Source organism: Acinonyx jubatus, chromosome A1, assembly GCF_027475565.1.
Source record: "Acinonyx jubatus isolate Ajub_Pintada_27869175 chromosome A1, VMU_Ajub_asm_v1.0, whole genome shotgun sequence".
Lineage (NCBI taxonomy): Eukaryota > Metazoa > Chordata > Mammalia > Carnivora > Felidae > Acinonyx > Acinonyx jubatus.
In genome coordinates, this window is record NC_069380.1 from 185749631 (window position 1) to 185775020 (window position 25390).

The following is a 25390-nucleotide window of genomic DNA, read 5'->3' on the forward strand; positions in this document are numbered from 1 at the left end:
ATGTTCCACTGGCCAAAGCAAGTCAAATGGCCAAACTCAACATCTATGGTGTATGGAAAGACACTTCACTATGGGCAGAGGTAAGTGAATATTTACAAATAATAATATAATCTACTATATAATCTGAAGATTTCATAATTCTGGGCAAGTTACTTCAGCTTCCTGGGCTTCAATTTCCCCATGTGTAATATGGTGACACTAGCATCATAGTTTTCTAAGTCACATTAGTTTTCTAAGATATGGGGAGGATTAAATAAGATGAACATGTGTATAAAACCTACTACGGTTCCTAGTACATAACAGATACTATATATTCATGAGATTGCCTTGCCTTGGCATTGCAATTACAAAGCTCCACAATCATAGGAAATAAATTAAATGTTCTACTCTACATTTTCCATCTTTCAAATGACTGGATGGCCTGTAGGATCCTTGTTGGCTCTAAAATCTTCTATTTTAAAAAATCTTGTACTAAATAATCAAACAAGGGGCACCTGGGTAGCTCAGTTGGTTGAGTGTCCGACTTCCGGTCAAGTCATGATCTGACCAGTTTGTGAGTTCAAGCCCTGCATCTGGCTCTGTGCTGACAGCTCAGAGCCTGGAGCCTGCTTCTGATTCTGTGTCTCCCTTTCTCTCTCTCTGCCCCTCCCCCGCTCATGCTCTGTCTCTAAGAAGTAATAAATAAAGGTTTAAAAAAAAAAAAGACTTTCTTTAAAAAAAAAAAAAAAGAAAGAAACTAAATAATCAAACAATCCCTTACCCAGAAAGAACCCCCTGGCTTATGAAGAAACTACGAGTTCATTGGTGTTTTCATTTGGTTTATATCTCCTTGGCCCAGCCAACTACCAAGGTCAGAGAGAAGACTTGTTCACATAAACCTAAGAAATCTATGGGAACCAAGTGCGTGGTAGATCATCTCATCATCCATTAGCAACACTGTTTAAGATTCCAGAAAGGCTTCACAGAGAAAGGTCAAGATATTCTCACTTCACCTGGAGGAGTTTATCCACCTTGAATAATAAGCTCTGTTGGTGAGATGTGAAATCTGACAACAAGTGAGGAAATAGTTGAAGAGGAGGAATTGAAAATGCCCAGAGTCTTCCCAGGTGTCACCTGCTGCCTTGTAAATGTGTGAAAGCCTTGAAATAGTGTCTGGCAGAGCTCTGGAAAGTCCCCACCATATGTCACTGACTGTTCTTCAGAGTGGGAGCAGGTAGAGGCATGTCTGAACAATGTTCAAGATCGATTATATCAATTAGGATTGTGAGTGGCGACAAGGTTCAGAGACCAGACCACAGTGGCTTACATAGAACAGAGGTTTATTTTCCCAGGTAGCCATACTTTTGAAAGTAGATGGACAACCATTTAATGGGGGTACCAATGTCATGGGAATTTTTGGTGTGCATCAGTCTAGAAGGAGGTTGTAATGGAAAGTTTTACTAGGTGGCAAATTGGAATTTAAGCATAAACAGAAGGATCTCACAAGTGCGTTCCAAATTAAAATAGCTTAAGGGTATTTACCAATGCCCAATTTAAATACCTAGCTTTAAAACCAAGCAGAGTTAATTGGTCAAATGTCTAATTCCGTAGTGTAGTTTCTATTCTAATTTGGGTTTGTAAATAATGAAACAAAATAAAAGATTCAGTTCAAGTTAAAAGTAAATAGATTGAATGTATAGGGGAAAGAGATTATCACATGCAGGTAAGGGTAAAAAAAAAAAAATGACAACCTGAAGGGAAGGTGGGGATGGGAAAAGAGGCGGAAGGAGAGTGGGAGGCACAAGGTCCAGTTTATGGAGTGAATGTCACAGGGATAAAAGGCACAGCCTAGGGAACATAATCAGTGGTATTTCAACAGCGCTGTATGGTGACAGATGGCAGTGAGCATAGCATAACACACAGGGAAGTTCAATCACTGAAACTAATGTCACATCATGTGTCAACTGTACTTCAATAGAAAAAATCATGACAACCTTTCTCCTATCTTTGCCTAAATCTTTATTATTTCTAGTGGGATAGCCATCAATCCCATCTCTCCAGTGAATCTAGTTTTGACGCAGCGGTCAAAGGGATCTTAACAAATATTAATCAGATATCATTGCTATGCTTAAAACCCTCCCAAACTTCAATTGCCTTTATTGCAAAATCCAAACTCCATACTGTGGCCTAGTTGGTAGGCCGGTCCTCTCCTGCCCCACTGACCTTTCATTCTCCCTGTTCCAGCCACAATACTCACAAGGCTAGTTTCTGCCTCAGGACCTTTGTGTTTGTCGTAGTCTTCACCCAGATCACTCTTCCCTCAGAAGAGAGGGTTGGATCCTTTCAATGTAAATGTCACCTTCTTAGGGATCTTCTCCCCCATTGCACTATCTGAAGTAGCCCTCCCTACTCTCATATTTATTTTATCCCATCATCCTATTTTAAACATTATCATTACTACCTGACTACATCTTACTTGCTTGTTTGTGCTTTGCTATCTTCCACTAGACTGTAAGCTCTTTGGGGATAGAGCATAGCACATGTCTACGCTCAGTAAGTATGTGCTAAGTAATTTCAAAATCAAGTATTTCAGACTCTCTATTCCAAAAAAGAAAGATATTATCATAAACCTGAGTCAGGGAACTCTTCCTGGAGGAGAGGGGAATGGGTTGGACTCAGAAGAAAGAGAAGGATCAGAGAATTGAAGGACCTTAATTGGAGGTGCCCAGGTAAAGCCATGACTAGGTTTGGGGGCCTTAGCCTGTGTTAATTCCTCTTCTAAAATGACAACAGTGCCCATATCTCCACCCCTGGCAGATCACAGACAGAACAACCTTCCTTAAAAATGTATTATCAAGGGCATGGAAGCAAAATACTCTGATGACTTCATTAAAAGAAAAACATGTGACTCTTGCATAGACCAAAATAAATTCCCAGACCAAGGGGGTGTAGCTGAGGGACAGTTCCCGAGCTGAAGAGAAAGTGCAGGACCTTCCAAGGCATTCTGTGAAAAAATGCTCTTTGGATAAAACTGCAACTTAAAAATAACGTCTGCTGGGTGTGGAGAGGAGAGCAACTGAAGTATTGGGGCCAGAAACCCAGAGGGAGGGCCAAATTTGGGCTAAGAAAATGCTAGATTCTTAAGATCTTTGGAAAGCAACTCCTCTCCCCCCATTTATTTACAATGAACAAAGTTTCTTAGAAACAAATATGAGGAATCTGGCAATTTGTGATGTTTAAGGTGTAAACCAGTATGCTAATAAACAGATAATCTTCCAGTGTGATGAGGGAGGAAAAAAAGTCTGAGAAAGACAGATTTATGTTTCTAGATAAACTAATATGACACCATTGGAGAACAAGATGGTATCTAGATAAGGGCCAAATAAGGTGCTTCTAACCTTTGGAGCAATAGGCATAAGGCAGCCAAACGTAGTGAAAATTGAGGACTGTCATGAGGGGTAGGCTCACATGGGGAGAATCCAACTCTGCCACTCTTCCTGTGTGACCTCAGGTGAGTCATTTCACTTTTCCAACCCTCAGTTTCTTCATCTGTAAAATGGGAAAATGCCCATTTACCTCTGAAGGATGTTGTAGAGATTAAATAAAGTACTGCATAAGAACTGCCTCACAGAGTACCTGAATGTTGGAAAGCTTTAAAAAAACTTGGAATTTTATTTCTCTTCCTTCTCCTTGGAGAGCTGGGGAAATTGGAGAGCTTCAGAAGATATAAAACAAGATGTTTACTTTCCTATTTAGGGAGTATAACACTTATCTACTGCCATAATAATGATGTGTTATAAGCCATTAGAAAAATCAGTGGTTTAAAACAGTGAACATGCATTTAGCACACAAATCTGCTAGTTGGAAGTTTAGTCTGGACTTAGCTGGGCGGTTCTGGTTTGGGCTCCTATGTCTGGGGGTTGACTGACTATTGGCTGGTCTAGAGTGGCCTCAGCTGTGGTGACTGGTCAAGTTGGATCTCCTGTAGCAGGCTAGCCTGGGCTTGTTCCAATGGTAAAGGTAAAGGAGCAAGAGTGAGCATGCCCAATTGTGCAAGTCTTTTCAAGCCTCTGTTTGGATCACATCTGCTGACATACTATTGGCCAAAGCAAGTCACATGGGCAAATCCAGAGCCAGAGTGGGAGGCCACTACAAAGTAAAGGACGTGGATATAGGAGGGATAACATAATGAAGCCATGAGTGCAATAATCTGCTGCAGGGAGACTAGACAGATACATATATAAATAATTAAATTTTATATAAATACATAATAAACATACATATATAATTAACAAGAGATGAAAGATAATAATTTTAATTCCATAGCATTTCACTGATGCTGAAGAACCTTCCCTCAAAAATCTTTTGACTTAATCACCCCCTGTGAATAAGGAGCAGGCATCATCATTTTCCAGGTAAGGAAAATCATAGACAGTAAGGTGTGAAGCTTGCACTTGAACTTCTGATGATGAGCTTCCCCTTCATCCCATGGCTTCTAGACAAGAAGCCAAATGAGTGGAGCATGCACTTAAGGAGCAAGAACTGTCACGAGCTCTGGCAGCCAAGGAGCCTTCGTAGAGACCAAACTCACTTGGGCCATGGATGAGTGTATAATGATGAGTTCTCAATCTTTGAACCAATCCCACCATTTTTGGACAAGTTTTACGTAAAAGTTGCCAATTGTATAAATTGATAAAAAAAAAAAGCTATTTTATTAGCATACATTTATTGTCAGGTTCAAATGTACGACATTCACTTATCAAATTAATCTATAATAACAATGAAGCCATTTTGGGAAATTCTGGGGCTTGATTCAGGGACAGATATCAAAGGGGGCCAGTGCAGTCTTGGGTCTAGTGTGTTCCTGTAGTTTGTTTAGCCTGCCTAGTACAATGAACTTCTGTCGTTCTGCTGCCCACTCTATTCCCCATTTCCCATCTCCCATTTCTGGTCACGTGGCTCTGGAGTTGGTCCCCCTCCCAGCTACAGAGGTGGGTCTGGGAGCCAGGGCCAGGAAACCCTGGGAAACAGGAGCTCTTCCTGTGCCAAAGAAGCCAACTCAGGGAAAGCTTTGCCAAGGGAAGGAGGGCAATGCGATGCCACCATAAACGTGTCTAGATCTAGCTGGAACTTAATCCAGCCCAACCCCTGAAATTTTCTGCTATGCAAACCAGTAATATTTGTCTTTCAGGCCAATTTGACTTGAATTTCTGTCTCTTGCAACCAAAATATTTCTGACTAACATACCCAGGAGTAAGGAAATCTGATTCAAACAGGTAAGTAGTTGCAAGTAATGATAGTTTTGAAAGCAGTTCATCTTGCAATGTCAGGAAATTCTTTATTAAAAAAAAAATAGGAGCAGCTTTGCTCCAAATCTATACACATGCACACATGAAAGTTTAACCTGCCATACAACATAATATGTACGATAGAAACTGATGAATGGATAAAGAAGATGTGATATATATATATATATATATATATATATATAGTGAAATATTACTCAGCAGTGAGAAAGAACGGAATCTTGCCATTTGCAACAACATGGATAGAACTGGAGGGTATTATGCTAAGTGAAATAAGTCAGGAAAAGACAGATATCATATGTTTTCACTCATTTGTGGAATTTGAGAAATTTAACAGAAGACCATGGGGGAAGGGAAGGGGAAAAAGTTAGTTTCAAACAGAGAGGGAGTCAAATAAGAAACTCTTAAATACATAGAACAAACTGAGGGCTGACAGGGCGTGGGGGAGAAGGGAAAGTGGGTGATGGGCATTGAGGAGGGCACTTGTTGGGATGAGCACTGGGTGTTTTATGTAAGTGATGAATCATGGGAATCTATCCCCGAAGCCAAGAGCATGCTGTATACACTGTATGTTAACGAACTTGACAATAAATTATATTGAAAAAATATGTATGATAGATTCAAATTTAGGATACAGCACATTTGAGAGGATGTCTGTTTATTATAGATTTTAAAGTTGTTTATATGTATTTAAAAATGAAATTTGAAGAATATTTTGTAGGACTCCTGAGGTGTCCTTTAGAGCTCTTCCATTTCTAGAGTATGGTTGAAAAACTATTGATACAGCATAAGAGAAAGGGATCTACGAGAATATACCAGGCCTGTGACATCTGTCTTTTAGCACCAGAATAAAATTAATAGTGTCACTAAGAAACATGAATTCATTGCCAAGCTCCACCTAGTTGTTCTGATTGAAGCCAGAGAATTCTTTAATCATCCAGTGTTTTGGTTGCATGATGGTGGTGGTGAGGTTGGGGGGTTGGAAAGGGGAGGAGGGGTTGGGAAGCACACCATTGACTGCTGCCTCCATCTTTCACTTTACTAACTCTCATGTCCCATCCTAGGATTATACACTCCTTCCTCTGCTAGGGACTTTCTAGCAGCAACAGCAAGTGACTAGCCAGTATGGCTCTGACCCTAAACCCTATGAATCATGGTGTTCTTTGCACTCCAATCAACTATGGAGTGAAAAGGACTGAATCTCTAGGGATGCAAACAATTTCATGATCTGTGAGATTGTTCCAAAGTGTCCAATAGTTATTAGGGTCAGGAAACCAGAAGAAAAAAGCCTGGAGCTGTGGTGTGTCCATTTTGCTCTCCCCAAGGAAAGTTAGCACTTGTCCTCCTCTTTCTTTCCCCGAACTGATCTCTCCACACACCTCTCCTTTGGATACACTCTGGCTCCTCTGTTCTTCCTGCACAGCCCTTGTCTCCTCATATGGCTCTCCTGCTGCCCAGTGTTTTCTCAGTCCTGATCTGCCTGCCTTCCTGACCCCTGGATCCTTGCTTACTGCTTTTTCTTCACCAGACCTTACCTCCTCTGTGTCCCACACCCTCCAGGTCTTACTAGGTAAGGGAAGCTAATTCAGAGTGCTTTCATATACATTGTGCCATTTGACCGGCACACCAACCCTGAGGGCAGGTAAGGCAGCTGTGATGGTTTTTCTCCCCATCTCACAGATGAGGAAATTGAGGTTTAGACTGAAAAGGCACAAAGCAAGGAAGCGACAGAGCTGACTCAAATTCCAAGTGTGATCTTTCTCCTCAAAATAGTTAATAAGACACTAATTACAATCAGTTAATATTCTTTCAGAATAGCTTTTCATAGTGAAGGAATGGTAGTTTGTATACAGTTCGTAGTGAATATTTTTTTATTGATTCCAGAGGTTGGTCCCACCCTTAATTGATTGATTTGATCACTTAGCAAACTCTCATGGAGCATTTATCATATCCTAGGCATTATGATAAGTGTGGGAGAACCTCAAACATGGCCCATCATCACCAGCCTTAATCTGGTGGGGAGATAGGTGGGAGTGAATCCCTATAAGAAAGAGGAAGTATCATCAGGGAAATACAAATCAAAAATCAAAACCACACTCAGATATCACCTCACGCCAGTCAGAGTTGCCAAAATGAACAAATCAGGAGACTATAGATGCTGGAGAGGATGTGGAGAAACGGGAACCCTCTTGCACTGTTGGTGGGAATGCAAATTGGTGCAGCCACTCTGGAAAACAGTGTGGAGATTCCTCAAAAAATTAAAAATAGACCTACCCTATGACCCAGCAATAGCACTGCTAGGAATTTACCCAGGGGATACAGGAGTACTGATGCATAGGGGCACTTGTACCCCAATGTTTATAGCAGCACTCTCAACAATAGCCAAATTATGGAAAGAGCCTAAATGTCCATCAACTGATGAATGGATAAAGAAATCGTGGTTTATATACACAATGGGGTACTACGTGGCAATGAGAAAGAATGAAATATGGCCCTTTGTAGCAAGATGGATGGAACTGGAGAGTGTGATGCTAAGTGAAATAAGCCATACAGAGAAAGACAGATACCATATGGTTTCACTCTTATGTGGATCCTGAGAAACTTAACAGAAACCCATGGGGGAGGGGAAGGAAAAAAAAAAAAAAGAGGTTAGAGTGGAAGAGAGCCAAAGCATAAGAGACTCTTAAAAACTGAGAACAAACTGAGGGTTGATGGTAGGTGGGAGGGAGGGGAGGGTGGGTGATGGGTATTGAGGAGGGCACCTTTTGGGATGAGCACTGGGTGTTGTATGGAAACCAATTTGACAATAAACTTCATATATTGAAAAAAAAAAGAGGAAGTAGCAGTGGAACTTCAAGAGAGAAGAAATGCACCCCATTCCCGCACATCCAGGGAGGGCACTGGAGACCAGGATGTAGGGGAAGATTTCATGTAAAGGTAACTCATAAGTTATGTTTGGAAGAATTTTCTGAAAGCAGAAAGAATTTCTGGCAGAGGGTACAGCTTGAGTAAAGGCCTGTGGGTGTGAACACACATGCAAACTCTAGGGATGAAAGCATCTCAGGATGGTGGCAACACAGTGTATGGAGGTGGGGGTATGGGGGGGCAGGAAAAAGGGACTGAAAAAGTAGGTAGGGGTCTTGAGTAAGAGGGTTACTGAAGGTCAGGCTAATAGGAAGGGAGGGAGGGAAGGAGAGAGAGAGAAGAAAAGAGAAGAAAAGAAAAGCAAAGAGAAAAGAAAAGAAAAGAGAAAAAAGAAAAGAAGGAGGGAGGGAGAAAAGAAAGACAGAAGCAAGAAAGGGAGGGAGGGAGGAAGGCAGGGAGAAAAAATTTGTTCAGGCAGCAATTTGATGGTTATATGAAACACATAGTGAGTGGTAAGGAGGCATGTGCAGGGAGAGAGATTCAATACACCCAGGTCATGTATGCAGTTACTTTCTTTGCCCACTGACCAGACAGCAAAGTGAGTGGTTGAAAGTTAAGTGTGTAGTTAGATGTGCTATTAGCATCAGACCAGGGGCTCAGAAATGCCATCCCTCCTACACTCAAGGGTCTAGATTAAATGGGAAACTCATGTACTATTGGATTATTAACTGGTCTTGTGCCTGACATGCCTGCATAGACTGATAAATTGTGCTAGAACATCGAGCTTAGGCTCAAGACCAGAGCTTTCCCAGTACACACACAGTGACCTTACCCACTGTTATTGGGACCCAGTTAGCATCCTCGAGTGGTGTCTATCAGATAATTCTCTCTTGGAAAAAGGTGGACATGGAGGGGTTGGGAGAGGAGGGCTAAGACTTTCTCCTTCTCTCCTCCCCCAACAGCAATAACACCAGTGTTCTTTTTTTTTTAAATGTTTTTATTTTATTTTTGAGACAGAGTGCAAGTGGAGGTGAGGCAGAGAGAGAGAGACATATACACAGAACCAGAAGCAGGCTGCAGGCTCTGAGCTGTCAGAACAGAGCCCGACATGGGGCTCAAACTCACAAACTGTGAGGTCATGACCTGAGCCGAAGTAGATCACTTAATGGACTGAGCCACCCAGGTGCCCCAGTAACACCAGTGTTCTAAAAAGGTTTGACTATTTTGCCAAATATAGCCGGAAGAGGTATTCACAAGAACAGCAACAAAACCTCTCTGTTGTACAAGCGTTCCTTTTTCTAAAAAAACAATAATAATAAATATACAATCGTTCCTATTCATGCAAGTGCCAAAAAAAACACAAGAAATTTCCTCCTTGAGGCAAATATTATTTTGGGGATTCCTTAAGACTATGAGATGAAATATAAAATCATGGCAATTTGACTCCAACCATGAGTTTGTGGAAGGTGAGCTCAATGCTTGCCCCTTTGGATACTGTCTAATTCAGTCAAGCAAAAATGGAACTTTTATAAAAGCATTTGCATGCCTCAGATGATGATGATGGGAATAGAGGATTCCGATCTTGTTCTGGTGACCTCTAGAAACCTCAAACTCAAAAGCATGAAGGTCTAACCCTCCGGGACGCTTTGTGCTATCTCAAGATAAGGTTAATTAAAAGAGGCTTGGGATGTTTGGGGAGTTCTTCCTGAACTGAGGGTCGCAAGACACAAGAAGGAATGGATTTTAAATCTGCAGTCCAACTCCCTCTCACTACAGGATTCTTTGATCTCTTCTCAGGTCTGTTCATTGCTAAATATTTTTAAATTATCTCTTATGTTGAAGTAAACTCTGTTGTAAAGGAATATAGACCTGTCTTGCCAGGCTATCCTGACAGTTGCCATTGCCAGACATAGACAGTAGAACAGGGGGGTCATGAGGCAGGCCCCTGTGGAGTATATCTGTGTCTTCCATGACCAAAGGAGAAACCAGGTCTGGACAGGGGCCCGTAATGAGAGAAGGACTCAAGAGTTCTAGGGGATTTAGGAAGATGAGAATGGTGATAGAATCAGTTTTTAAATTTACCCTAATCTCCACATGATAACAGAGCAAATACATAACAAAATCAAAAACAATGTTAGATGGTATTCCTATGAATCCCCAAATATAAGCTGTGGGGACAAAGCAGCAATTGCCCCAAGATTCATATGGTATTAATGCCTGTGTGTGAGGAAGGAAGGAAGCAATGGGGTATCCGATAGACCTGGGAACAGGAGAATCTCAACAGAGGCAGAGGGTACTTACTAGAAAACACATGAGCCAGTCTGAGAGAGGCAGCTGAAGTGGGAGGCATTCTGCCCAAACCAGGAGTGGGGCGTGCAAGGTGTCTGGAGAGAGGATTGAGGAGCTGCCGCTGTCTATCTCCTATGGTATGGACTCCCCAAACTGACCACCTGGGCTCTCCCTCCTGTATTGCGGAGAAAATGTTGGGAGTAGAATAAAAATTGGATGGACAATAGGGATGGAGGAAAAGAAGCTCAGTTAAAAGTTGGGGGGGTGAGGGGACAGTCAGGAAATCTCAGGAAGTAAATCAGAAAAATTGTTAAGAAAAAGAACAAACTGGGAGTGTGGTAACACCTTGCCCATAATTCATATGTTGAAATCCTTAACCCTCAATGTGATAGTATAAGAAGATGGGGCCTTTGAGAGGTGGTTAGGTCTTTATTTTATTTTATTATTATTTTCTTAATGTTTATGTATTTTTGAGAGAGAAAGAGAGAGAGAGAGCACGAGCAGGGGAGGGGCAGAGAGAGGGAGACACAGAATCTGAGGCAGAATCTGAGCTGTCAGCATAGAACCTGACACGGGGTTCAAGCTCACAGACCATGAAATCATGACCTGAGTCGAAGTTGGACACTCAACCGACTGAACCACCCAGGTGCCCTGAGAGGCGTGTAGATCTTGAAGGTGGAGCCCTCAAGAATGAGGTCAGTGCCCTTATGAAAGGGACCCCAGAGAGCTCTCTTGCCCTCTTTCCACCATGGAAGGATACTAGAAGTCAACAGTTTTCAACCTGGAAGAGGGCCCTCTCCAGAATGAAACAATTCTTGCACCCTGATCTCAGACTTGCAACCTCCAGAACCACGGTAAATAAATTTCTGTTGTTTACAAGGCATCTGGTCAGTAGTGCTTTGTGCTAGGAGCTTGGACTGACTAAGACAGTTATTCCAGCAAAAGTCAAGATCATGGCTATTTTGGGCAGGTGGCTGTGATTGAATGCAGCTTCTGGGATTTGTGTGGTTTCCTATATCTGTGTGTTATTTTACCATGAATGGGTAGTTGCAGGAGAGGGGGACCAAGGGGACCTCAGGTCCCAACTAATATTGCATACTAATACTAAAACCAATAGAATTCTTGCTCCTGTCTTTGGAGCATGTACCCTATACAAGGTGCCACACTAAGCATTTCACCACAGTGGTCATTTGCTCTGAGTCTAGAATCAAGTGGCTTGATTGTGTCCATTTATTAGCTGTGGTACTTTGGTAAGTAATTCTCTTTGACCCTCTATATGCTCATCTATAAAATAGGGTAATAGTAGTATACTATTCATAAGGTCGTTGGAACAAGTGAGGTTTGCATATAAAGCCCTTAACACAATGCCTAACTCAGAGGACATGCTCACTCAGTCCTAAGCACTGCTTTATCCCTGTGAGGTGTCTATTATTACTCTCACAGTATAGGTGAAAACAAGGTTCTGAGAGGTTAAGTCGTGGAATTATTCAGTGGTGCGACTAGGCTCTCACACTTTCCTTCTGTCTTCCCAACCCATTAACTTCCTTCAAATGAAAGACAGTAAAATGGCAAGTGATAGTGACCTGGCCTGGTTCCACGGCTCCATCTTGAAGGATATCTGAGGTCTGGCTCCCTCCCTTGCCTCCACACATGATGTTGCAATTTCGCTACCAGAGAGTGAATTCAGCAGTGCTGTCCACAGCTCAGTTCCCTGAAGCGTTCTTGGAAGAGACAGTAAGGGCAGGAAGGATGCATGGCTGTGCGGGCTCCTTCAGTGGAGGTATAAACAAGTCCCCACTCTCGGAGGGGGCCAGGGAGCCCAGATAGGCGGCTGGTTGGATGCGTCACACACACACACCATGCTGAGAGAGAAAATAAGTGGCATTCCTCTGTGCTGAAGTTTAAGCATAAACAAGGAGCAAGTACTTTTCATGATAATTACCAAATATTAGAAATGTATTGTTCTTTCCCCACTCCCAAGTCACTTCTAAGGAGCTCCAGCTGTGCTAATAATGTTCCGTGTACCACTTCCAGGGCCAGAAGTATTGTTCCAAGACAAAGGTTCTTCATCTGTGTTTGTTCTTGTTTCCCATCAACACTTGAAACGTAGTTCACCTACGTTTTCTTGGGACTCCGTGTGTTGTTTGGAGCTGAGAGGAATAAAGAACAAAAAACGAAAAACAAAACAAAACAAAACAAAACCAGCATTTGAGTTAAGATCTTAAGCGAGTCTTAATTTCTTTGATCCCCGACTATCAGAAAGGGAAGTAATATTTACCTCATAATAGAACCGAGGTGAAGACGACTGAGGGCACATGTGTGAAGAGTCCAGCATAGAGCTTGGCATACAGTAGGCACCATAAATGAAGGTGGCCCCTTCCCCAGCTCCCGTGCCAGCCCACCTTGAAAATGAGAACCAAAGTGGCAGATATGTAGCCTGTAAGCTTCTTTCCCCTATGGTATCGCCGGTAGGCATTATTAATTGATTCCAATATTCTGTCCTGTTTGAATTTGGTTGCTTGCAATCGCTACAGTAGAAAGTTACCACAAATTTAATATATTAAAACAACACAATTCTGTTGTCTTATAGTTTTGTGGGTTTGAGGTCTAACATAGGCCTCGGTGGGCTGAAATCAAGATTCGGGCAGGGCTGCTTTTGTTTTTGAAAATTCTAGGAGTAAAATCCGTTTCCCTGTGTGCTCCAGCTTATCCATGAACATAGCCCACCTGCATTTCAGAACCAGCAACAGGGCATCAAATCTTTCCCATACTGCTATTACTCTTTGACCATAACCAGGAAATGTCCTCCACTTTTAAGAATTTATGTGATTAGATTGGGCCCACCGGATAATCCGGGATTATCTCCCTGTCTCGAGATCCTTAACCTTAATAAGTCTGCAAAGTCGCTTTTGTGCTTTCGTTGGGTCAGGTAAAACATTCTCCTGTTCTGGGGATTAGGACGTAAACATCTTTGGGGGCCATTATTCCTCCTACCACACTTCTCAGTGCAGTGCTGCAGGTAGTCACTACCAGTGGATCACAGTTTGACCTGTGGTCTGGGGGACGTCAGAGCTATCCCTACTTTGGAGATTCATCAGGAAAGGAAAAAGAAAAAAAAAGAAAAGCAAAGCTGGTCAGGGGATAATGGAAATCAAAAGAAGACACTTAGCCTCCTGCTAAACACTTTTTGCTTTTGTTTTTCAATCTACTTGCCAGGATTCTCCTTGCCACGGCCAGAAGTGGAAGCAGTAATGTCTGCTCCAGTAGCCGTGGAAAGGGAACATCCTCTGAAGGTTGCATTTCTACCAATGGGATCCTGGGGTCCCACCTCCGGGCCTCTCAGCTGGGGTCCCCTCATTTGGGATCAGGTACAATCACACACCAGCCTAAATGCCCTTTTAAAAAACGACTTTATTGGGGATGTAACTGATATATGATACGTTGTACATGTGCAAAGTGTACAATGTGCCAAGTTTTGGCATGTGTATATACCCGCGATACTATTGCCACAGTTACGATTTTGAACACATTTGTCCCCGCCAAAAGTCTACTCGTGCCTATGGTAACCCTTCCCTATTCTCCACCCCTTCCTCCCAGATAACCACCGATCTGCTATTGTCACTCTAGATTGGTTTTCATTTTCTAGACTTTTATATAAATGAAATCATACACTAAGTACCCTTTTATTGTCTGGTGTCTTTCAGTCAGTAGGAATGATTTTGAGACTCTCAGCCATGTTGTATGTATCAGTAGTTCATAGCTTTTATTGCTGAGTAATATTTCAATGTAAACTGCAGTTTTATCTTTTTACCTGCTGAGGGAAATTTCCAGTTTTGGGCTATTACAAATAAAAATCCTATAAATATTCATGTACAAGTCTTTGTGTGGGTTTATGCTTTCATTTCTCTTGCATAAACACCTACAAGGGCAATAGCTAGGGCATATGGTAGGTATATGTTTAACTTTCTAAAAACATGCCAAACTGTCTTCCAAAGTGGCTGTACCATTTTACATCATCAGCAGTGTATGAGAGCTTTAGTATCTCCATGTCCTTGGCAATACTTACCACGGTTAGTCTTTTTAATTTTAGCAATTCTAACAGGTGGGTAGTGGTATTTCATTGTTTTATTTGCATTTTACTTAATGATGATAATGTTGACCATCTTTGTAATTTGCTTATTGCCGTCCCTTTATCTTCCTGGATAAAGTATAAGTGTAAATCTGTTATCAATTTTTTAAAAATTAGGTTGTTTGGCTTATTATTGGGTTTTAGAGTTCTTTATATATTCTGAATACAATTGTCTTGTCAGATACACGATTTACAAATATTTTCTCTCATTTTGTGAGCTGTCTTTTCATTCTCTTAACAGGGTAATTCAAAGAGCAGAAGTTCTTGGGGCACCTTGGTGGCTCAGTCGGTTAAGCGTCCGACTCTTGATTTCTGCTCAGGTCATGATCTCACAGTTCATGAGTTCAAGCCCTGCATTGGTCTCTGCACTGATGGCATGGAGCCTGCTTGGAAGTCTTTCTACCCTCTCCCGCTTGCATAGGAATGTGTGCTCTCTCTCTCTCTCTCTCTCTCTCTCAGATAAATAAACTTTAAAAATCTATAGGGGTGCCTGGATGGTTCAGTTGGTTAAGCCTCCAACTTCAGTTCAGGTCGTGATCTCATGGTTCATGGGTTCGAGCCCCACTTTGGGCTCTGTGCTGACAGCTAGGAGCCTGGAGCCTGCTTGGAATTATGTGTCTCCCTCTCCCTCTACCCCTACCCTACCCACACCCTGTTTCTCTTTGTCTCTCAAAAATGAACAAACGTTAAAAAAATTTTAATTAAAAAAAATCTAGAGTCAAAGAGCAGAAATTCTTAATTGTGATATAGTACACTATCACTTTTTTCTTTCATGAACTGTGATTTTGATGTTATATCTAAGAAATCTTTGCCTAATCATAAATCATAAAAATTTCCTCCTATGTTTTTTTTTCTAGGAATTTTATAGTTTTAGATTTCATATTTAGGTCTGTGATGTATTTTGAGTTGATTTTTGTATATAGTGCAAGGTATGGATTAAAGTTCTATTCCCCCTCCTCTGCCCCCATATAGATGTCCAACTATTTTAGCACTATTTGTTGAAAAGACTAACTTTTCTCCACTGAACTACCTTTGCCCCTTTACTGACCACCAGTTGTCCATATATCTGTGGGTCTATTTCAGGACTCTATTCTGATCCATGTATCTATTTATCTATCTTGACCCTAATGGTTGACACTGACAATTACTGTATCTTTATAGTAAGTCTTGAAATCAAACAGTGTTAACCTTCTTTTTAAATTATTTTTAAAGTTATTTTGGCTATCCAAGGTCTTTGCATTTCCATATCAATTTTAAAATTATCTTGTCAATTTCTATAGTAAACTCTGCTAAGATTTTGATTGGGATTGTTTTGAAACTATACACTGATTTGAGTTATAATTGATATTTTAACAAAATTGAGTCTTCTGATCCATGAACATTATTTATATCTCCATTTATTAGATCTTCTTTAATTTCTTTTAGCAGTGTTTTGTAGTTTTCAATCTACAGATCTTACACACATCTTGTTGGAGATAATCTGTAACTATATTTTTTGATACTGTTATAAATGACATTATTTTAAAAATTTTAGTTTCTGAGGGGTGCCTGGGTGGCTCAGTCGGTTAAGCGTCCGACTTCAGCTCAGGTCATGATTTCACGGTCTGTGGTCTGTGAGTTCAAGCCCCGCGTCAGGCTCTGTGCTGTCAGTTCAGAGCCTGGAGCCTGCTTCAGATTCTGTGTCTCCCTCTCTCTGTCTGCCCCTCCCCCACTCAACTCTGTCTCTCTATCAAAAAAATGAATAAACGTTAAAAAAAAATTTAATTTTAGTTTCTGATTATTCATTGCTTTTATATAAATGTAATCTTTTATATTGATTTTGTATCTCGAAAACTTGGTAAACTTTTTTACAAGTTCTTGTAGTGTTTTGTTGTTGATTCCATAGGGTTTTCTACATAGATGATCATATCATGTGTGAGTAAAGACAGGTTTAGTTCTTCCTTTCTAATCTCCATACAGTTTGTTTCTTTCTCTTGCCTTACTGCATTAGCTAGATCATCAGTACAAATTTGAACAGAAGTAGTGAGAATGAACATCTTTTTCTTCTTTCTGATCTTAGCACAAAAGCATTCAGTCTTTCATTTTATTTACCTTTAAGTATGATGTAGGGTTTTTATAGATGCTTTTTATCAAGTTAAGGAATTTCCCTCTATTCTTAGTTTGCTGAGATATGTTTTTCCTATAAAAAAATAATGTACTTTGTCAAATGCTTTTCTACCTCTGTTTTGATGATTTTGTGTGTTTTTCCTTTTTACACTATTAATATGGTGAATTACATTGATTTGTTAAATGTTCTATCAACTTTGAATTTCTGGGGTAAAGTCCAGAACAATGCCATTTGCTTGATCATGATATATTATCCTTCTTACATGTTTTTAGATTTGACTTACCTTTTAGTTGACACTTTACTGCATATTCATGAGGGCTATTGGTCTGAAATTTTCTTATCTACTAATGCTGTCATTTGTAACGGTGGGCTCACAGAATAAATTGATAAGTATTCCTTCCTCTTTAACTTTCTCAAGGAGTTTGTGTATTGTTTCTTTCTTAAAAATTTGATAGATTTCACCAAGGAAGCTATCTGGTCTTTGAGTTTTGTTTTTTCCTAAGAAAGTTGTTAACTACAAATTCAAGTTATTTCTTCTTGAGTGAACTTTGTTTGATTATGTTTTTCAAGGAATTTATCCATTTAAATTGTCAAATTTAGAGGCATTTATTATTTATTTTATAGACAGAGTTGTTCATAATGTCTTCTTATTGCTTTGATATCTGTAGAATCCATAGTGCTGTCATTTTTCTGATTCTGGTTATTGGGTTAATTTATGTCTTTTCTCTTTTTTTTCTATTCAGTTTGGTTAGAGGCTTATAAATTTGATTGATTTCAAAGAATCATCTTTTGATTTTAATGAATTTCTCTATTGTTTTTCTATTTTCTGTTTCATTGATTGTTCATTGATTTTTATTTATTATTTTCTTTCTTATGCTTACTTGGCTTTAACTTACTTTTCTTTTTCTAGTTTCTTAAGGTGGGAGCTTGGAATTTGAGACTTTTCTTTTATTTTTTAGCATAGGCATTTCAGTGCTATAAATTTTCCCATAAGCACTGCTTTAGCAGCATGGTATAAATTCTAAAATGCTGTGTTTTAATTTTCATTAACTTAAAAATGTTTTCTTCTTTCCCTTTTAATTTCTTCAACTCAGCTGTTATTTAGAAGTGTTTTAGATAGTTTCCAAATATTTGGGAATTTTATAGATAGCTGTCTGTTATTGATTTCTAATTTAATTTCATCTTCTCCAGGAAATATATTTTGTATGACTTGAGTTCTTTTAAATGTATTAAGATTTGTTTAGGTCTCAGAACTTGGTCTATCTTGGTAAATGATCCAAATAGTGTTAAGTGCTTTATACTTTTTTATATTTAATCTTTACAACAATGCTTACTATTATTCCCATTTTAATGGAGAGGAAATAGGTGATACTGTATCCCCATTTTAAAGAGAAAAGGCTGAGGATCAATCAATTTAAATAGCTATTTAATGCCAGACAGCTATTAAGTAGTAGAACTAGAATGTGCTTTCAGGTCTGACAACAACACCAAGCTATTAACCACTCTTCCACAATTCCTCAATAGCCATTTCTCATTGCGATAAGCAGGGGAAAACCACTTCTGCTCAAGAGAGTATGAGTTCAGAGGTTAATTCCCTCTCTCTGAAAGTTCTGGGATCTATCTCCTAAATTGCTCCTTCCTAGCATAAACACAATTGCTTCAGTTGTTGCAGACATAAAGGTGAATTTTGTGTGATGGTAAGAGATGCTCTAATCCCCAACTACTAATTTGAGTCAGAACCTTGCTTCTGAGCCCTGCTGCTGGCTGATGCTCAATTACTAGGTCACTCTAAGAGCACCCAAGAACAAAGATTGACATAAGGTACTTTTGCCTCTTTGCAGGTAGCTGGGCAGGGCTGATTGCCCCTCAGAGTCCAGTAATACCGAGGGAGGCTTTGGTCTAGCAGACTCTGTTTGTATGTTCCTTGAATTTACATAATACCTTCAAGTCAATCTGGATTGAAATGACTATTTCCTTAGTCTTTTCTTGTATTTAACTGTCAGGCATTGAAAGCATCATCTTATTGCTAGTAAACATGGTTACAGTGCTTGTTCACTGGGACTGATGCCAATCTGGGAGCCTATTAGTCCAATTCAACAAAAGAATTTTTGGTCATCTGCAGCTCCGATTATCCAAGTGATCTAGCCTCTTTCATACTCCTATTACCACAGTAATTTGACTCGGCTGTTAATGATCTTTCTGGCTGCATCCAAGGCCCTGCACAATGGGTTCATGTGAATAAATGTCTTCCAGGGGCATGTTCCACTTATATACAAAGTCAATTTAACTTCTACAGTTATTTGCAGGCACCCAAATTGTTCATAATTGACTACTTCCTAATGCCACTTAGCCTAAAATCTGAAAGGAAAGGATTGTGCTGCCTAAGTGAGCTGCTCATTCCATGGTGCCATTTCTGCACCACTTGAAATGCTAAATGGTCAGCACCAAAGAAAGGGAAAGAACTCCTGGGGATCTTCTTTGAGCACCTAAATCTCTAACCTTCCACTGAAGTAGACTGGCTTTTACATGCTAATTATTAGCCTGCAGATTGCTAAGGAGTTAAAACTCTTTGGTAAGAATATACAGTCCCCAGAAGTTACTCTGTGGTGTGTAGCATCTGATTTAAATTTCTTCTGAGGAATGTCACAAAGGATGTAGGATGGAGTTCTACAGCGACTCCAAAGTCTAAAGAAACCACTATTCTAGTTGACAGGTAATTGCTTAGGTCTTTGCTTTTTCCTAAATGGAAACTACATGGTTGAAAGAAATCTTTCCTTAAGATTTTGCAAATTTTTGACAAGTCACTAGTTAGCAATGGCAAATCAGTTTTGGCTTATGTCAGTTGATTGGCTGGCATTAGATTTTTGGGGTTCAGTTTTGAGAATGATTCTGAGATCATTTTCTTTTTTCTTTCTTTCTTTCTCTTCCCTTCCCTTTTCTTTTCTTTTCTTTTCTTTTCTTTTCAGAGAGAGAGAATGTGCATGCTAGGAGCAGAGGGTGAGGGAGAGACAGAATCTTAAGCAGGCTCCATGCCAGGCTTGATATCATGACTGTGAGATCATGACCTGAGCCAAAATCAAAAGTTGGACACTCGACCAACTGAGCCACCCAGACACCCCTGAGGCCATATTCTTGATCAATGGGAAAGAGTAAGGTGGTGATTGATTAGTGATATCTGTCATGAACACAGTTATAAGGAATAATGGCATACCCAGAATGCTAGACTCTACACTAGGCACTGGGAATATAGGAGTGAACAAGACAGATACAGCTGATGAACTCACAAAACTCACAGGGTGGGAATGATAACTAAGGTCACTTCTTATTTTGTCATTCTAAAATTGTATGGTCCTTTTTCTGTCTACCACTGTCACTATTAATGAATTATTGTAAAATAGCCACAATGTCAATTAAGACACAGTTATCTAGTAGGAGAACCCTATAAGAGGAAAGGTGTTCATTACATCAAGTAAGACTTATCTTGTAGTTATTGTGTTCTCTTTCTCTTCAAGAGCGCACAGGTCAAGAAGACCTTCATCTGATGAAGATGCTCCTTGCCAAACCAGTACATTTCTCCATGGGGCTAGGTGGCTGCAATCCTAGTCAGGGTCAACTCTTGTTTATGGAGAATAGAAAACAGTGGACAGAAGAAGATTATCTGCAGAGGTGGAATGGTGGATTGCTTCTTCTCTGGGGCCACATAAGAAGGCAATTCCTGAGAGAGCAATCAGACCCGAACAAAGTGCATTCACCTTCTTGTTAACTGATCAACATCTGTTTCCAGATGTTTCCCTGTGCTGGTTATATAGTTTGTGCTCATTCACATGCAAAGCCTCTCTCCGTGTAGCTCAGCAGATGCCATCAACAGTTCTGGTAGGGATAGGCTCTGTCTGCAAGAGTCTCATAACTGCAACCTAGCAATGCTGGCACCAAAGTCAGAGTTCGGAACTCACTGCAAAAGGCACCCCCTCAGTGCACAGATGATGCAGTGGATCAGTGTCTTTCTCACCATGGTGACAGCAGTTGACATGGAAACAGTTGTTCTCGCTTATATACATAATCATTGCCCCTCACTCAGGCTTGCCAAATGTTGAAAATATCTGTCTGCCCAGCATTCATTTCTTCCATCTCTAGGAAATGCACCAAGATTATCTTTTGGGAAATCATCTGGACTGAACATCCAAACCACTTGTTTTGGATATTATTTGTCCAAACTCAGCATGTGACCAATACCTGGTAAAACTGAGCCATAGGAATGTGTAACCAAGCCATTCTGAGCCCATGAGTGTCAGGTCCAGATTTTGCTAGAACGATTGGGAAAGTGACAGGGTTTTGCCTGACATTATATGCTGATGGAAAAGAAGCCTGTGGTGGCTGGAAGCTGTCTGTACCACCAGCTGTGTAGAACATGCTTGAAAATAAAGAAAATTTAGAGGAAAAAAAGAGCTGAGGAGCTAAGAGAGACACAATATGCTGATAAAATATGAACACCTGCATGCAGCCTTACTTGAACTTAAATACACCTTTTGACTTTTCAGGTATATGAACCAATTTTTGCCCCTTTTGATTAAGGAAGTTTGAGTTAGGCTTCTGTCACTTGCACCCACAAAAGTCCTGATCAATATACATGTTTTCTCCCTCTGTGGAGATTTTCATAGGAATTGAGCAGAACTGGAGATACACCTTTGAAAGTTTCAGCATTTGAACAATCTACACCTTTCTAGAAGCCCTGCTTCTGGAAAGATATCAGTTCATCGGCACATCACTAGTTGATAATTGCTACCTGCCAAGCATTGTGTTGGACACCATGGTGAGGAAGGAAGAAGCCAGCCAGGGGCCCTGTCCTCACAGAGTTTACAGCCTGGGCAGGAAGGCAGCAGTAATACAAGTTAAAACTTAGAGCAGAAGTTCTCACCTTCAGGACCACAGCACACTGGTGAGTCACCATATATTATGAGGTATGCCACAAAGAATTTGTGACTCATGAAGCTAAAGTACCAATGTTGGCAGATGATTTAAAAAATAAACATGAATTAGAGTAGATTCAAGGTTATCACAATAATAATGTCATATTCATTCATCTGGTTCTTCAGAATGCTTTCTTGAGTGGAGAGAAAGGGTTGACATAATAGCTAACACCCACATACCTGTGTCTCCGGGAGTGTACTGTTCTCAAGGATGCTATCCAACCTGTGTCCCCAAGCAATGACAATAATATCCAAGTGCAGGGGCAGAAGGAGTGGCAACAACAGGAGAATTGCCCGCACTTATTGTGCACTGTTTAGGCACCAGGTACTGTGCTGGGAGCATTAGAAGGTCTGTCTCATTTGCTGTACATGAGAAAGCTCTGAGTAATTATCCTCCCCGTCTGGCAGATCAAAGAACAACCCAACGCTAAACAGTGTGACTCAAGCACAACCGGTCTTCCGAGGAGGGCAGAGATCAGCATAGGCTGGATTCATTGGAAAAGGGTCAAGGGAGGGTGTGAGCCTCCAACAGGACCACAAGTGACAAGCAGAATCTGCACAAGCAGGGAGGAAGGGGATGGGCATGTGGGCTCTGATGTAAGTGAGACACCCGCAGCACACCGGTGCCCTTCTCACCGTCCAGGCACCTTTACAGCCGGTATCAGGACATTGTGAGACAAGTGCAACTGCCCTGCACCTGCCTGGCTCTTGTGTGCACTCCTTCCCTTCTCTGGGCCTTGGTCCGTGCTGCTCACTCCACCCATGCCCCTTTGGTTAAGTGGCTCCCAAGAGACACTCTGGACACTCAGATCCTTTCTACCCTCTCTTGAGAAGTGGAGCTGTCCTTCCCTGGGCTGCTGGACAAACTTCAGGGTCCCTTCAGGCTGCCGGTTTCCTGGACTCCCCACTGTGGTGCTCCCCTTTGGCCAGCCCCAGCTGGAGACTTGTCACCACTCTTCCTGTTGGCATGCCCCAAACTCCAGAGCAGCACACATAGCTGTCCTGCACCCCCTCCCTCTGTTCCTTTCACTCAGCCAGCCAGCTTGCCTGTTAGCCAGGAGCTGGCATCCTGAAAAAAACCAACCAACTAACCAACCCCAAGTCTGCTCGCTTCCCTTGCCAAGACCTTTACAGTTAATAAAGAGCTTTTAGTAACTGCTCACTAAGTGCCCGGCACCATCCCAAACAGCTGTGTGTGTGTTGCTTCATCAGATCTTCCTCAAGAGACCTTGAAACAGGGCGAGTGCCACCTACACTTTACCCACCAGGAAGCCATGGCTCCAAGAAGCGATGAAACCTATGTCATTTTCCAAGTGAAGTGGGTAGCATGAAGCCAGACACACTGGCTCTCCTGTGTCTGCCAAGGCCTCCGAGATCCAACCCCGTAGCCTCAGGCTCCCCGTAAGGCCCTCCACCATCAACCCTTGGGTTAGTTCTCTAGTCTTGACTTCCCACGTGGCCTCACAGCACACTCTGACCACTGGAGCAGACAAGGGGCAGTGGCCGGATGTCCTCTGCCTTGCCCCCGCCACTGTGCTGTTGCGTATCTGGGTTCTCTACCTGAAATGCCAGCCCTTGCCATCTCCGTTTGTCAATCCACCCTTTAAACACTGCCTATTCCTCAAGGTTTTGCAATACGCTCTGTCACCTCATTGTCATCCAAATTAATTTCTGCCATTTCCACATATATCTGTCATATCTCTTTCACAGTGCATCTCTCTTATTTTGCCATTATTTGGGGATAGTTATTTTATCATCAATCCATGACAGGCAGAAAGCAGGTTTTGTTCTTAGTGAGTTCCACCCAGGCATTTAGATCAGTGCCCTGCATGTAGGAGCCACTCACGAAATGTTAGCAGAGTTAGCTGAATGGCCACCAAATCTACTTTCTCGAAACACCTTTCCACAACAGCCCACCTAAAGGGCTTGGAATGTCCACCAGTAGAGTCATTCCTCTGATCTAAAATCTTGCCTCCAGAATGTCTCTGCTGAAATGGGAGGATTAACTCATCAGAACCTTGGGTTATTAGTAACTCAACCACTAAAGTTAAACCATTAGTTGGTCTGGAATGAATGGACTTGTTTTCCAAGGTAAGCAATGCCTCATTTTTCACTGTGGACACACTTGAGGAACTGCTCCAATCTACTTCTTTCAGAGTTAAATGATTCCCAAGTAGTTGTGGGCTTCCAGTCCATTCCCTGTGATAATTCAATAGCTATTTACAGAGGACAAATGATCTTTCTGGTTCTGGAGGTGACATGAGTGGAATGGGGGGACACAACACTCCTGGGGTTCTGGCCACGAAGCTTGCTGTATCCCACTCAAAAGCCCTTGTGCAGAAACCCTGCAATGGAGGAGAGAGTGCAAAAGAACTCCAGCGAGCTGAATGTTGTCTTTCAAATTTATGTCCACCTAAAACCTCAGAACATGACCTTTTTTGGAAACAGGTTCATTGTAGATGTAATTAAGTTAAGATGGACATCAAACTGGATTAAGGTGTCCTCAAATCCAATGACTGGTGTCTTTGTAAGAAGAGAAGAGGACATGTCCACCCACGGAGTAGAATATGTGGAGATGGGGCAGAAATGGGAGGTACTCAGTTACAAGCCAAGGAATGTCAAGTCTTGCCCACAGCTACCAGGAACTAGGGGAGAAACATGGGACAGATGCTCCCTTGGAGCCTCCAGAAAGAACCAATCTTGCCAACACCTTGATTTTGTGCTTCTAGCCTCCAGAACTGTGTGAGAATAAATTCCTGCTGTTTTAAGCCACCAAATTTGTCATGGCAGCCTGAGGAAACTAGTATAGGAATCAACATGTACATGGGGCCCCTGGGTGGCTCAGTCGGTTAAGTGTCCAATTTCGGCTCAGGTCATGAGCTTGTGGTTCATGAGTTTGAACCCCACATCAGGTTGTCGCGCAAAGCCTACTTCAGATCTTTTGCCCCCTTTTCTCTCTGCCCCTCCCCCTCATGCCATCTCTGTCTCTGTCTCTGTCTCTCTCAAAAATAAACATTAAAAAAAAAAAAGGAATCAACATGTACAGGTGGTCTAACCTATACCAAGCACTTTACTTCTGCTACTACACAACCCTTAAGAAAAGAGTTATTACCCCCTTTTTGTAGATGGGAAAGACCAAGACGCAGAGAGGCTCGCTAGGAACTTGTCTGTCACGAAGCTGGAAAAATGGAAAAGCTGGGTTTTCAGTCTTTGAAGCTGTATTAGGCTGTGGGCAATCTTCTTCCATCCCTTACACCCTCTCAATTTTGTTTCCTTTGGGGTTTATCAAGTACCAGGCACTGCTGCAAAAGTCTATATGCTGGTTCCCAGGGCAGTTCCCTTTGTTCACAGGTGTGTCCCAAGTGCACAGAGCAGCTCCTGGCCTGTAATAGTTGCTTCATAAATATGGCTGAATAAATTAATCCTCCCCCAAATATCATGAGCTAGGTGTAATTATTATACTCATTTTACAGAAGAGGAAAATGAGGCACAGAGGAGGTCAGTAACTTGCCCAGAGTCCTGACCACTGGTATCAGATCACAGGGTGTGATTCCTTCCCTCACCCACATGCCAAATGACACTGACATTTGTAAACCCAGGTCCTTAGAATGAACTGTTCTTCATCATCTTCACATCTCCATAACCACTATCATTTAGTGCTAGTGCTGGGCAAAGTATTTTGTAAGCAGTCTTATCTTAACCCTTATTGTATACCTATGAGCTAGTTACTGCTAGCATCTGCTTTAAC

At 41.4% G+C, this 25390-nt stretch overlaps 1 long non-coding RNA gene across 2 annotated transcripts in view; it reads left to right on the forward strand.

Annotated features, from left to right (window-relative positions):
- The window catches only part of LOC113592466 (uncharacterized), a 45965-nt gene extending 21337 nt beyond the window's left edge, over window positions 1-24628 (forward strand). Inside the window, exons 4-5 of one of the 2 annotated variants that reach the window (XR_003412345.2) lie at window positions 13656-13807; window positions 20188-24628. This is a non-coding gene — a long non-coding RNA (uncharacterized LOC113592466). Of the gene's footprint in view, window positions 1-13655; window positions 13808-14809; window positions 15020-20187 lie in introns of those variants that run through there. The other variant, XR_008288936.1, reaches the window with a different exon arrangement.
- Window positions 24629-25390: the final 762 nt, after the last annotated feature.